This window comes from Pteropus vampyrus, unplaced genomic scaffold (genome assembly GCF_000151845.1).
Source record: "Pteropus vampyrus isolate Shadow unplaced genomic scaffold, Pvam_2.0 Scaffold9, whole genome shotgun sequence".
NCBI lineage: Eukaryota > Metazoa > Chordata > Mammalia > Chiroptera > Pteropodidae > Pteropus > Pteropus vampyrus.
Genome location: NW_011888790.1, coordinates 6,606,547 through 6,621,841, shown reverse-complemented (window position 1 = coordinate 6,621,841; position 15,295 = coordinate 6,606,547). Strand labels below are relative to the sequence as shown.

The window sequence follows — 15,295 nt, the reverse complement described above, 5'->3', positions numbered from 1 at the left end:
TAACATATCGTATGACTAAAGTCTTTCTTTGGGCAGAGAAATACACAGTGAGGAAAGATTAGTCATTGAGAACTGCAGTCTCTTGTACTCCCCCATTCCTGCTGAGGGTGAGGGGTTAGGGGGAGAAAAAGCACAAAAGAGGCATTTTAGGCTGTGGGGTTTTATCTCTTATAAAGGAAGTGGTATGGCAGATTGTGGTGATTTTTATGTGTTTTTCTTCATTTTAGAAAACAGCCTAATATTTCTATTTGCTTTTTAACGGAAAGTGGACCTTGTAACATTGTTGTCACTGGATTATCTAAGGCGGTTTGCTTTCAATTAAAGGGCATATAAACCTACATCATAAAGCAAGCTAGAATCCCAGGTGCAACATCTAAGAGCTAAAAGCACTAAGCAGACAAGCAAAAGGTGATTAAGACTGACAACAAATGTAGAGGGACTTTATTGAAGATTGTAGTTCAAATATTTATTTTTCAAAGTGGTTGAAAAAGTAGGAACATGTGGCTATAATACAAAGCAGGGCCAATATTCTTGCTTAAAGTTGTCTCATGTTCACAGATAAGTCATAGTTTCCTTAAGTCTGCTTTCATATCACTGTGTTAAGTTTAGTTCATGGGGAAATAACAATTTTAGTGACCTTTCAGGTTTGAGGACTATGCCTGCAAAATATCGTTGCCCCGCAGTACAAATTAACAGAACATTTTGGAACAACTATTCAAGAAAAGGCAGACTTCTAATGAACATTTTTGGTTGGTGGTTTTTTGTCCCTCATGATTTTACAAGTGGATATATATCTTTATCTTTCTTAATATAGGTGGTAAAGCTGAGTTGTTTCTTTTTTCTGTATCTTTAGGGCTCTATTCCATATACCGCCAAAAAGTGTCCTCGCTTTCTGCAGGTTTTCTTCAGTTGTGTGTTTACTATTTCATAGGCCAGTGAACATCCAATAAGGACATGCTACCCCACCCTGCACTCATTCCCATCTTCCATCACCACACACATAGCCTTCCTCAGAAATAGCCATGTGGTAGTTTCTGAGTACTACTTAATTGAGATATCTGCAATAAATGTGAAGGGGTTTTCTGTTTTTTCTTCTTTACATCTTTGAGGTAGATAATAGCTGTGTTTGTTTTTCATAGACGGTAAAATGGATATAGGATTTGTCTCCACTTTTCCACTTTTTCCACTTTAGTGGCCTTCACAAAAGGGGGTTCCACAGTGGAGAACCGGGCATTTTTCCCATTTCAGAATCAACTGAGCTTTGCTAGACACTCGATACAAAGATGAATAAAGAGCTTAACAGTACATACCAAGAAGCGTTTCCAAAGGTGCTCCGAATTTGGATTTGTGCTTGGGAACGTCTTCCTGGATGACAGTGAATTATGGCTAAAACGTAAAATAGGAAGAGAAAAAGTTGAGGCCAGTAATACTATTTTCAAAAAATATGTGCCACTTAAACTTGAATATTGTAGAAGAGTTTGCACATGTTTAGAAACTTGTACATTTTTTAAAAACTTCCTGAAAAGCTGCTTTGGTGGTGGTGGTAATTCATTCACAACTGGAAATTTGTTAGACATGATGGCAGGTAAGACATGTAAAACTCTCTAGAAGCCACATCTGTCCAGAAGAGGGAGACATCTTGGGGCACATTGTGCTTCTAAGTCCACATGAGCATGGCTGAGTAGGAGATAGTCTCATCAGGCTTAGTTTGAACAGCCTTGATGTGGAGAGAGTGACTGGAATTAGTAGCAGTCTGTTGCTACTAGTTTCCCCCCGCCCCCCGTAAACTTCTTGGGTTAATACATGAATAAAATGCTGCTTTCAACATTTACTACTATCTATAACTTTTGCAGAGCCCTGTTCCAGTCCTAGTCAAGGCTGTAAAGTTATATTCCATTACTCTCTTTAAGAATCATGGTTATTTTTCTATCTATGTAGAACTTCCTGGAGATGGCCCAGTCTTCAATGCTTTAAACTGATTTTCCAAAATGACATTTTAGTCCAATACCAGAAATGTTTCAATGTAGAAATCAGTAATGCCAGGAATAAAATCAGTTGGGGAGCAAGAAAATTTGCATGAGCATGAAAGGAGTATATGCTTCCTGGTTTCATCAAGAAAGCAGAAGATCCACAATATCTGAGGCCAGTTCTGATCTTAAATAATGTGGCTTTGTGGTTGAATGCTGGTGGGTCTGGATTTTTTCCTTTAGTGTAAAAATACACCTTACTACATGGGAGACAGTGAATAGAATGTTAAAACTGTGAGTTAATTATATCACAAATACCATAGAATAATGAATATTTTACTTTCATGCAAGGCTAATAAATTTTGGAGGCCGCCCAAAATATAAATGAGTATGACTCTTCAAGGGCCATATTCTGTGAATTTAGTAAAAGCCTAAATCCAAACATGAAAACACAGCTGTTCTAAGAGAGAATATACTGCATTTGCCCTTAGTAATTTGAAAGCATCAAGATTGATCATCAGCTTAGAATTAAAGATGTGTTTAAAAGGTTTGGTCGATCAAGCAAATTAAATCTTGCAAATGTTCTTCACCTAGTGAATTGAAGTAAATCTTATGAAAGAGAATGATAGCCAACAGCCTAAGGGAGCTGAACCAATTAGGAAGAGTGATCCAGGACTGGGAGCTATTTGCATTAATGGAGATAATCAAGGCATCTACTGCCAAGACCAAAACAAACACTCAACTTGGCACATCATAGTCAAGATTATGAGACTGCCTATGGATAGGGTTGGCACTTCATGCTAGTGTAATGGAGCTACAAAGAAATAGTTTCGAGATAAAGAGTGTGAACAAATGTAATGAAAACATATCTAAAAGATCTGGATATTAGATTTAGCTCCACTAACTAGCTGTGTAATCGCGACAGGTCATTTCATTGCTCCTTATCTGTTTCCACATCTACAAAATAAAGAAGTATATGTATTTACCTCAGGGGTGTTGAGAGATCATATTATAGAAATTATCTTTAAATATTTTGAGGTTGGAGTCATTTTCCAAAATTTCGAGAGCAAAGAGATGCTACAAAGTAACAGTTTACTTTTTCTGGACATGATTTCATTACCGTCATTTGGAGCATACAACCCTACCAATGCTCAAGCATGAGTTAGTTGCTGTCTCTAAGAAACACAACAGAGAACACTGCCATCTAAATTCAGTGGATCATTTCTGGTGTTGATGCCCAAAATAAAAGGTAAAACTGTATTAGCAGATGGTCCAAAGAGACCAATAAGGTTTTACTGTAATGAGGCCCAGCCTGGCAGAAGCTCTGGCTCCAGTGGTGGAAAGATAAAATCACAGAATGTAGACCAGAGGATAATTGGTAGTATTCACTTTGGGTGACTGATTAATGAGGTACTAAAAGTGTGATCTAGTTGGGAGGGAAAAAAAAGTATGAGTCAAAATAGCCAAGAGTAAAATCTAGGTTTTCCAGTACTTCGCAAATGAGCCTTAGGACTTCCAAAAATGAAAATAGCAGTGGCTTAAACAAGATCGAATGTTTTAAGTAAAAATTCAAGTAGGTGGACCAGGGCTGACTGGTATGGCATTCCATAGTGATAAGGGACATTTTGCTGCTCTCTCCTATATGACTTCCATTCCCGAGTGCTGCCATATATGGGTCTGCTAGTCAGGTCTTGCACATGGCCATGAGCTGAAATCGTAGAATCTGAAATTAAGCCCATGATCAGCTCATCAAGCATCCTAAGGCACTGGTTGAGTTGGTTTGGAGGAAAGGGGGCCTTTTTCTAATTCACGCAAAAGGACCACCTGAACCCCAGGTTTTATGGGGAGGGTGGGCCTTTTTCTAAATTGCACACAAGCACTCTGGGTGGTGGATGGTAATGATGATTTAAGATGCCTTTTCCAGTCCTAACCCTTTTGTTCACATTTTATGTAGCAGGAAGGAAGGACAAACAAAATTGAGTATTTTCCTCAAGCTGAACATAACTACATATGTCTTTGTATTGTTTAGAACAGACACTTGGCCACTGCAAGAGAGGCTGGGAAATATAGTCTTTATTTTGGGTGGCTACGTGGGCAGCAAAAATTCAGGAATGAAGGACAGGACACATATTGGAACAGCCAAACGCGCCACACCACCATCAAGTAAACAATATAGAATGAGGTTAGTGGCCTCAGCTTGTTCTAATCTCTCAAAAAACTTTTTAATGGTGAACCATGAAAATCCTTTCTAGTTCTATAATCCTACTGTATAAATCTTTAGTTGGGATAGGAAAGCTGAAAACACATTTCCCACACGTAGTTGGTTGACAGAGTTCAAGGGATGGGCATTGAATAAGAACAAACACTTAATTGAGACATTATCAGACCTTGTTCTAAGTGCTTCAGGTTTATCTAAATTCTCACAACAACCCTATGAGATGTTGTTATAATCCCCACTTTACAGATGACAAACAGGAAAGTTTAAGTTACAAAGATAATAAATTACAGGCCTGGGAAGTTAATTCCTGACTACTTGACCTTAATTGGCAACCTAAAACCTGTAAAGTGAACTAAGTTGGTCCACGGAGAAGCAATCCTGGGGCCTTTGAAAAAATTACTGAGAGGCCTTTTTTGTTGTTGTTACTAAGTTAGCAGAGTATTAGTCTGGAACTGATAGCTACTTCACCATAGCACTGTGAGAACCTGTTGAAAGTGAGGCCTGAGGAAAACAACAGAGGTGGAAAGAGTTACTGGCATACCTCAGAGATACTGCGGGATCGGTTCTAGACCACCGTGATAAAGCAAGTTCTCATCTCTCTGGTGTAGGGTCTTACCTTCAGTTTGGGGAAAAAAGCAACATCTGTGAAGCACAGTAAAATGAGGTGAAAACAGACACCTCTGGACTTTTCAGATATTTAAAAGTTTTCCTTCTCATCCACTGCCTTTTCCCCCACTTTTTAAAAACTTGAGCTTTTGAGAATTAGTAGAGGTTGTAGTCCTTTGACAACACAATATGTTAAGCAAATTCAACAAAACATTTGTGAACCTATGCCTGAAAGACATAAGTAGCATCATTGATTAAGACACTGAGGACAGAAAATAGAGCAAGTCCTTGTAACTACATGAATTAAGTGACGTAAGTAGTAACTTTATGTTCAAGTTGAGAAGTACGGAAGAATCGACAGCGCGAGAGTTGCATGTTTAGTTATGTAGGGAGTGGGGCTGAGAAAGGAAGGCTGAAGCTTCAGAGAAAAATACTACAGCAATAATGCTTAAGATCTCTCCTTTGGATTTGACGACCTTGGGAAAGTTCTTAACTTCTCGAAGTCAACATTTCTTCTTTGTAAAATGACATTAATACTAGTATTTATCCCACATGGACTTGTGAGGATAAGATCGATCATATAGGTTAAGGGCTCAGAATAGTGCCTGGCTCACTAAACACTCAACAGCATTAACTCTCCATAGCTAATGTGTGATTATACAAGCAGTTTGAGGGAAGAAGCCTCAGAAATGTGGGTTAGGGCAGCATTTCAATATAACAAGAGAAGGCTTGTGGTGGTGGGGTCTAATTACTTGATAAAGTAAAGAAAGTAAGGAAGACCTAAAGAACAAATTGGGACAGAAAGAATAATCAAGTAAGTTATATATATTATTAATATGTTTGGACCTACATTTATTTGGAAAAAAAATTTTAATGAAGGTTTGGAAACAAAATGGTGTTGATGGATGGGGTTGGCACTTGTAAAGAGATGAAAAGAAAGTATGGCTTTTTCAGTTGGAGATTCTCTAGTGTGGGGAATGTACTAAAGAGATTGCAGTGATTTATGCCTTTGCTCCTCAGTGTGGTTCTAGATCTACAGCATCATGAACATCTGAGAGATTATTAGAAATGCAGAATCTCAGGCCTCACTCCAGACCTACTGAATTAGTATCTATATTTTTGTAAGATTCCTGGGTGATTTTAAGCACATTAAAATTTGAGAAGCACTGCTCTAGGCTAGTGAGAAATGCATCGCTTAAAATACAAAATCACTGGAACATTCATTTAAGTGTCTGGAATATAGTGGCTACAAGTCACATAGTTTTCTAAAGGTATTTGCCTACCAGGTTTTGGAAACACATCACTTAGCACTGATCTATGTACATCCTCATCAGTACTCTAAAACTAGTGCTAAAAAATAGCTCTGGCTCCCCAAGTGTTAAATCTGCAAGTGCTCTTGAAATTTAAATGATAACTCCTTGTTTATTCATAGGAGGATTGTATTAGGTATGTATGGCTGTGTAACAAATTACAACAAAGACTAAACAGCTCAAAGCAACGAACTTTTATCACGGTCTCTGTGGGTCACTAATTCAGAGGTGGCTTAGCTGGGTGGTTTGGCTTGGGATCTGTTATGGTTTTATCAAACTATTGGGGGCTGGGGCTGTCGTCAATCACCTGAGGCTTAACTAGGGCAGAAGGATCTACTTCCAAGCTTACTCACAGAGTTGTTTGCAGACCTCAAGTTTCCCACCACGTATATGTCTCCATAGATTGCCTGCTTGGCTTTATGGCATGGCAGCTCACTTCCCCAGAGTGAGTGAACCAAATGGGGAGAGAGAGAGACAGGGAGACATAAGAAAACAGAGGACACCAAAAATCTAACGTTAGAAATGAGGTATCATCACTTCTGCCGTATGCACACAGACCAACCTTGGTACAATATGGGTAGGGATTACGCAAGGGTGTGAATACCAGTGGGTGGAGATCATTGAGGGGGCATCTTGGAGTCTGGCTTCTGCAGTGGTGGAGGAAGCTCTTTCCTCTGAGCAGTGAAACTCATCAGTAGCTCCAGGTGCAGCTTGTACAGCTGGGATCCTTTTTGGTCTCTAAAGAAAGGAAGGATCCAAAACAATGAATGACTTACAGATCTCACACTCATGATTAAATTACTCCAAGAGCTACTGATACAAGCAGAAATGGATTTGAGTCATAATTGGATGGGGAAAAGGAGGGAATGGAAGCAAAGAACATTCATTCAATTGAGACTGCCACTATATTCGAAAAAATTTGGATGCAGAACAGTCCTAGCAATTCTTCAATTTGTAATTGTATTAAAAAGTGGGTAAGAATGTTTTAGTAGAAAAAATCAAACCGACTCCTTTAAACAGGACATACCTGCTGGGCGTACTGATCTTCCCACATCAAAGGTTGAACTTTTTGACTAGAGCCAAAGAAGCAATGAATGAGTACAACCAAATGTTGGGTAAACTTTTGCAATTCTTATCAACAGGTCTTCAGATAATGAAATAAACTTCCATCACTTTAGTATCATTTTCCTTTGAAATGAGACAGCATCCTTCTGCTTCAGGTGATGCTTAATCAGCTTTGTGCATCTTTACTACGCAGTCTCCCACACTGAACCAGGCATATGACCAATCCAATCCAATTTACATCCCATTGCCTATAAACTAAGAAAATTGAAAAAAGCTGTATAGAAGAGCTTTGTAGTCTACCTCCACTGAATTTTGGCTGGGATAGATACTTCCAGTCATACATAAAAAATATTTAAACTTTCTTCCTCTTTACAAGATATTCAAAGGAAAATGCATATTCTAGAGATTTTAGTAGGTAAAATCAGCTTTTCTAATTATAACAAAGCGACATATCAAAAATTCTCATTTTTCTATTGGAAAATAAAGTTATGTTAATCAGAAACAATGATATTTGGCCTACTTTAGATCAAAGGCCCCTTCACATAACCCAGAGGGTCAATTCTCTTGTTAAGACAAAAGCCTTGGGTAAAAAGTAGGAGGTTGTTTTTTTTTTTCTTCTTTTTTTTGGACAACTTCCTTATTGTTGCTTCCAGTAAACCCCTCAGTGGCCTGCAAGATTTGACCAAAATGTCAAGCAAGATCTTTTTCTACTATGGAATAGAGATTTAACATTTGAGGAGTTAATTAGATACATTTCAAATATACATGAACTCAAATCCCTCCAATGAGAATAAAACTTTTCCTATCATTAATATATCCCCATGCCCCATTTTACTCTTGATTTTTACAGTTAATTGGAAAATGAATTTTGTTGATGGATACAGTATAATGTGGGTATTTTTTTAACCCCATTTTATACATGAGCTCTCTGAAGAAAAGAAGTGAAGAAACTTGCCCAAGGTCACGCAATTATTAAGAATTAGAGATGAGATTTGAACCCTAGGCCACCTGAGTTGAGAATCCGAATGTTTGTTCAATCACTATGCTATAGTCCTTCTCAAAGTAACTGTTCAGTGCATGTTTACTAAATAATGTGTGCTAAATGTGTGCTATACAAACTCTGTAGACAAATGTAAACAAAAGATGGAAGTATCTACAGAGTCCTATAAATATTTCTCCTCGTTGTCTTTGATCACCATTTTCATTCATTTTTCTTTAATTTGAAATAAATTTTCTCCTGTCTGCTTTCACAACTCCTTTTCTCTACACTCAGGACAGCTACCTTTGTTTACCTTTTGATTCCTGTTCTCCCTTTCCCTAGGAGTGATAGCTCAAACCCATCTAAAGACCAAGCTCATGGAGGGCAATAGAATGAGGAGCTTCTCAAACTTTAGCCTGCATCAGAATCCCCTGGAGGACCAGTTAAAAGACACGTTGCTGTGCTCCACCCTGAGATTTCTGATTCAGTTAGGTTTGTAGTGAGGCCTGAGACTGTGAATTTCTAACAAGTTCCTAGGGGCCACACTTTGAAAATCACTAGCGTCACTAGTTCAGTGTGTCTGAGACCCAGCTTCACTGTTTATTAGTGCACAATCAAACCTTTGTGCTGCAACTTTCTATCTATGAAATGGGGATGATGGCAAGGCCCATCTCATAGGTTTGTTTCCTAATTAAATGAGGTACTGTACATAGGAGTACCTAATACTGCCTGGACTGATCAAGTCTCCAATAAAGGTTAGCTTTTTATGAGCTGGCTTTTCCAGACATTCAACTACTTAAAATACTTTTAATAATAAAAAAAATAGCTATTAGCAATAAAAAAGGTATTTCTCATTCTTGATACTTCCTTCTCATTAGAGGGAGCTCCATTATTGTTACTATCCTGGTCTCTCAGCCCACTCGGTGATTTCTCCTAGGGGAGTAGGAATGCTAGATCTTACTGGGGAGTTTGGGAAGGGTATCTGGCCTGCTTGGAGAATCCCCAACCCCTTCTCTTTTTAAAAATTTAGAACTCGGCTCTTCATAGAAACCATTAATTCTGCTGCTCCATGGAGTAACTATAGACAGCCTAGCCTCAATGTGGGAAGGCTATGGTCATCCAGTGCTGCCTGCATCTGGGAAAAGAATATGGCTAACTCTGGAAGGCTCACTTGCTGAGATACTTAAGCCACATTCTGCAATATTACATTTATTATTAGAAAACGTGACAGATTGATCCATATTTGTCTTAATATTTCTTATTTCTCACCTCTTTGAAACTCAGGCCAAGAGAAAAGATGCTATTTATTGGAATCCTTCAAATCCAATGAGTTTCAGTGCTTCAGCCATATAGTATTTTGATCTTGGCAGATTACTGAGGTTTCTAGAGGCTGCGTCCATAGATGAGTATCTGTTTTTATACAAACTGCACTGGTTTTAAGGAAGTATGGAGTATTTGCAAGCTGAGAAAGGGGATTGCAGTGGGCTGTCCATGTCTCTTCCCTTACAGCTCTGTGCAGCTACCTTCCTCAATTTTATTGCACACTTCATGGGTGACGTGGGCCATATTTCTCAGTGGAGCACCATCATGGCTGGGAGTCTTGCAGGCATGGTCTTCATCATTGTAGTGTATTCCACAGACTTCATCAAAACCCGCTCGATTGTACAGAACATGTTGGAACCATCTTACAGGGGATCCTCCATGCCTTTTCTACTGTTTATCAATAGGAAGGATTCCTGGCCCTTTATCGAAGGATTTTCCTTACAGTTTTAGGTGCTCTCCCTTTCTCTGTGGGCTCTTTTCTAGTTTACATGAACCTGGAGAAAATCTGGAGTGGACCCTGAGATCGCTTCCCTCTTCTCCAGAACTTCGTCAATGTCTGCCTGGTTTCTACTGTGACCCAGACTCTCTCTTTTCCTTTCTACATAGTGAAGATGCAGAACAAGATGCAGGCTCAGAGCCCGTACCTTCTCCACTGTGGAGGAGTAGATGTCCATTTCTCAAGAGCCATGAATGGCTTAGGGCAGATAGTGAAGCCTGAGGATACTGGGGCTCTGGAATGGATTGGCAGCCAACTTACTGAATACAGTTCCATATTTTGGAGTTATGTTTGGCACCTTTGAGTTTTGCAAGAAAATCTCTTTACCAAAATAGTTACATTGTATCTTCTCTGAGCTATAAATTAACCCCTGGAATGGATCAGAGTTGAAGTTCCAGGAATTACAGGGATAAAGAAGTTCTTTAACACTGGAAAACTAAAACCTAGCAGACCAACTTTTAAAAACTGAGTGGAAATAGGAGTGCACTGACTGGAGGTATGTTGCAATGACAGATAAATGTAGCCTCGTAATTGCCCAGACATGGAATGACCGGAGGGTATTCCTGTCTGTTGCTCTTGGACACGAGAAGATTAAGCCATACACCTCCTCTGAGCTCCAAAGCGGTGTCCTTGGGAACATCTGTGCCATAGAGTTTCCCAACATAACCATCTCCACCCAGATGGCATTCACCAGATTTTATAACAAAAGTTGACAGTAATGATATGTGCCATTTACACAACACCAAAGAAAGGGCATTGTCATGACACCTCAAAGTAACTTGTAGTTGAAGTGGCTGAGCAGAGACCATGTCCTGCACTCAGTCACAGGATTATAGCTTGCACTAACCAAAGTTGGCCTAGTTTCATTCAATTTGACCTGAGGCTTCTCAATATAATCATTGTGGAACCCATAATCTTTGCTGACTCCTGAGTGCACACACCACCGTGTAAATCATGCCTTATCAGAAGCTAAATGAAAAAATTTAACATTTAAAAGTTATCACTCATTGTAGAACCATCTTTTATTTAAATTTGAAGCATCCTAGGCTTAGAATCTTGTGTTTCAAGAAGGCAGTTTTTACAATGACTGTTTAATTATGCCCCAAAAGACCTTGTACAACTGAAGTCATGTACAATTTAAGTGGCCTGGATTCTCTGCCCTTTTAACTTGCTTTGCAAGCCTACCCTGAGAATAAATTATCTCATAAAGTTATTCTCGCAAGGTGTCCCAGTTGCCTAGAAAGGATCAAACAGAACATTTGACACATGTATCAAAAAGAACAGTAACTGAACAAATGGTTCAGACTCTCATCTCTACTAGATTTTTAGAAAATCAAATTTTGGATTGTTCCACGTTGGGGATTCCATGTTAAGTTTATATAACTATACTTTTGAATAATGACTGTCTATGCATTAAAAAACTATCTAATATTAAGACGCTAATTTATACACAGAGGCTTTCAGTATATTGAAAGTGTTTTTTCCCATTAAATTTATTTTCCAAAGGAAAAAAGGGAGGGGGGAATTAATTAAGAGCATACAACAAGCAACATCACGGTCATCTAAAAGCAGGACAAAAAGCACGACCAGGCCATCTAGGAAACAGAACTTTCCAGAAAATCCTTCTTTCATGGTGCTGCTGGCCACCTCTTCTATTCCTTTCTACTTGTTACACCAGTCTTTTGTTTCTCTGCAGAGTGGCTATTTTCGCTTCCCAAAACTTAAATGTACATGTAATTTTGGCTTCTCGTCATGTGAGTGCTAGCCAAAATTCTGTTTGATCCAGTTCAAGCACCCATCGTTTGACTTAGTTAGACTGTCTTAGTGTCCTAATTCCAAATTCTTTGGAAAGAGTATCTGATTGATCTGGCTTGAGTCAAGGAGAATTTAATAGGGGTTGTGGCTGGGAAGCAATTGCAAATATGAGGCATGCCTGGGCTGGACAAGCACTTCCAATCTATCTTCTGTAGTAAGAAAAATCAAAATTAGTCACATGTACAGCACAGGACAATCAAGAGCCCCCAAACTCTTCTACTCCTTGCTCATGGTTGCCTGAACAGGGAGGTGACCCTGGTTGGTTCCTTAAGCATAGATAGTCAAGGTTTTGACCATGTGATCCTGACTTCCCCCTATCACCACCATCACTAAGTAGATCAGAAGGGGTCATGTGACTCAGAAGTAGCCTATCCATTGTCTGAGCAGTGCCTGCTGAGATGGCCAAACCCCTAAAGGTCTGCCCTACAGGGACAATGATCAATCAAATCCTTTCCCTTCTTGAGTAGGAGTGGAAGGTAAGAAAGAGGCAAGGCAATAGCAGTTAAGTGAGGGTTCTAAAGTAAAACTTTGGGGGTAGGTGAGGTTCTCTTGTGGGCATAGTAGACTGAAGCCATGAATAATACCAAGTTACAAATAAAACAAAGCTATGATTTAGAGAAAAGTTACAAAACAGAGATAGTTAGTTGGTAGCAACAGAAGTGGTTGAAGCAAAAACAAATTAAAACTGGGTGACTCTAATTGTGAGAGATCCATAAATTTAAGGAGTAACAAGAATGTTCTATTCTTAGAGACAGATTGAAACTTTCTAGTTCTCCAACACTACACTAAGGTCCCGAGGCCTAGTTTTATTGCCCCTGTATTCCCATAAGACTCTTGTTTTTTTCTTTTCTTTTTTTTTTTATTGCCACCTACTTACTCTTCACTCTCCATTATTTATGATCAGGGGAGCCTAAGTAACCACAGTTATTGAGTATGTCTCCTCAATATTCTAATACATATAGCTTGGGATTGGAAAGAGGAGGAAGAAAGGAAAAAGACGAAAAGTGGAGTGAAAGACAGATTGAAAGGACTTGAAACAGCTAAAGAGAAAAATTGACAGATGGCATATCAACTTGGCTATTCATGCTCGTTGGACTGGTACATTCTGTGACTTTGTGGTGTGACTCTTCAGCTTCCTTGGTCTGCCCATCTCACTACCTGGGGAGAGAAAGCAACAGAAAGAACAGACTTCAAACCTACTATAACTTTAGAGAATTGATATTGTTTCATCAGTGGCTCAATCAGAGAGAGTCAAGAGCTGGAGAAATTAAGGGACTTGTCTAGTATTCCACAGCAGGTCTCTAAGAAAGGGGTTTAAGTCTAAAGTTTTTATTTTTCATCATTACTGAATCAACTGACTGAATGGCAATCACTCATGACACACAGCTATGCACTCTAGTTTTCAGGATATTGAGTTAAGATTCTACTGCTTTCCCCAGCAATTTGCTAAATCTCTAAAATTTCTTCTACAATTCTGACACCAGTTCTGATGTGTGGGTTCCCCCATCGCCTCTTCAGATGCCAGTCTCAAGTCCCAGGTTGTTACCTGTGCTTCTGACAAACTGGCCATAGATGGGATGTTCCAAAGAACCCCTCTTTGGGTTTAATTAATTTGCTAGAGTGGCTCACAGAACTCAGAGAAACATTTTACTTACTAGATTAGTGGTTTATTATAAAAGGACATAACTCAGAAATAACCAGATGGAAGAGATGCATAAGGCAAGATATGGAGAAAGGGCACGAAGCTTCCATGCCCTACCCAGACATGCCATTGTCCCCAAATTTCCGTATATTCACCAATTCGGAAGCTCTCTGAACTCAGTCTCTGGGTTTTCATGGAGGCTTCATTATACAGGCATGAAAGACTAAATCATTGGCCATTGGCAATTGAACTCAATCTCCAACTCCCCTCCCCTTCCCAGAGGTTGGGGGCGGGATTAAAAGTTCCAACCCTCTAATCACAGGATTGTTTCCTCTGGCAACCAGCCTTCATCCTTGGGTGACCTAAAGACAACTGAAAGTCACCTCATTACCATAACAAGAGACACCTTCATGGGTGTCATCACATAGGAAATTCCAAGTGTTTTAGGAGCTCCGTGCCATGAATGGGGACCCAGACCAAATATATATTTCTTATTATCAATCACAATATCACACCTTCCAAGAAGACTAACACAATAATTCTTCTGAAACATTGAGAACTGAGTCGTTAGCCATTATTTGGTCTAGTTTCTTACTCACTATCATGGACTTTCTTTGGTTTCCAAGACATCTGATGAGTGAATCTTGCTTAGATTAATCACAGCTCTGTCTCCCTGAATCATTCACTAATTGGTTCTTATTGTCTGAAAGAGTAATTCAGCTTACTCTATGAATGCCTTTCAAGTGTTATTAAATAAAACCCAAGTTTTAATCTTACTTCATTATCTTTGACCTAAGGGGTCACTTATCATTCTGACTCTCAGTTTCTTTATTTGTAAAATGGCAAGTCCTGCTTTGCTTGTGTCATAGGGTTGTTGAGAAAGGGGAAAAAACAGTAACTACTTATTAAATATTTACTATGTTCCAGGTGCTGTAATGAGAACTTTCTACACATTGAATTATTAATACTCCCAGTCCCATGAGGCTGGTGGTATTAATCCTATATTACTGAGGAGAAAGTTGAGGCTGAGAAAAATTAAATACCTTGCCCAACTACTAGGCAGGTAGTAATAGAACTAAGACTTGAACTCAAGTCTGTCTGGCAGCAAACCCTTGGTGTTAACCATTTGACTATTTGGCCAGCTATGCGCTGGTAGTTAAGAAAGCACTTAGTCAATTTCAATTATTTAAATATTTCAAACTCTTTCCTTTCTACTTCTTATCTCCAGGTAAAACATTCTTAGTTTTTTCAATTATTCTTTGATGAGCTATCATTTCCCTATCCCATATCAATAGATTCACTGTCCTCATAGAGTAGCATATTTAAGGTCCCACTTAAACTGTAGTAACCAGAAGGGAAGTCACGGCCTAATGTGACTAGAGTTGGAAAACCCATATTCCACAATGCTTCTTTAGCTTATGACATGTGTTTTCTACCAGTTTCTGAAGCCAGACAAGCTAAAGCTTTGTTATCATATTACCCAACTGACTTCAGGGGTCAGACAGGCTGGAACTTGCGTTAGAGAAGAATGAGTCAATGCAGAGTCTGAATTCAACATCTTTAGAAATGTTCACAAAGGGGACATTGAAATGCGGATGTGGTTATAGAGTCCATGACCACTTTACTTGCAAGGAAGCGCTACGATAACTTAACTGTATTTCAGGGCTTCTGTAGCCTGAGAGAGAAAATTGTCTCTCTCAGTGGCTCTCAGGGAAACAGCCTCTTTTACTGACATAGTCGAACTGTAAAATAAAATCTCCAAATTCTGAAGAGCATGGATAGAGCTTGTAGGATCACAGTGAGTCCCACCTAAGCTAATAGGCCCCCAAGCTAAATGTAATGATAAGATTAACAAAAAAATGCAAGACATTATT

The 15,295-nt window shown here is 39.0% G+C and overlaps 1 pseudogene; it reads left to right on the top strand.

Moving 5' to 3' along the window:
- Positions 1–9,502: 9,502 nt before the first annotated feature.
- LOC105302243 lies at positions 9,503–10,433 on the top strand (annotated as a pseudogene).
- Positions 10,434–15,295: the final 4,862 nt, after the last annotated feature.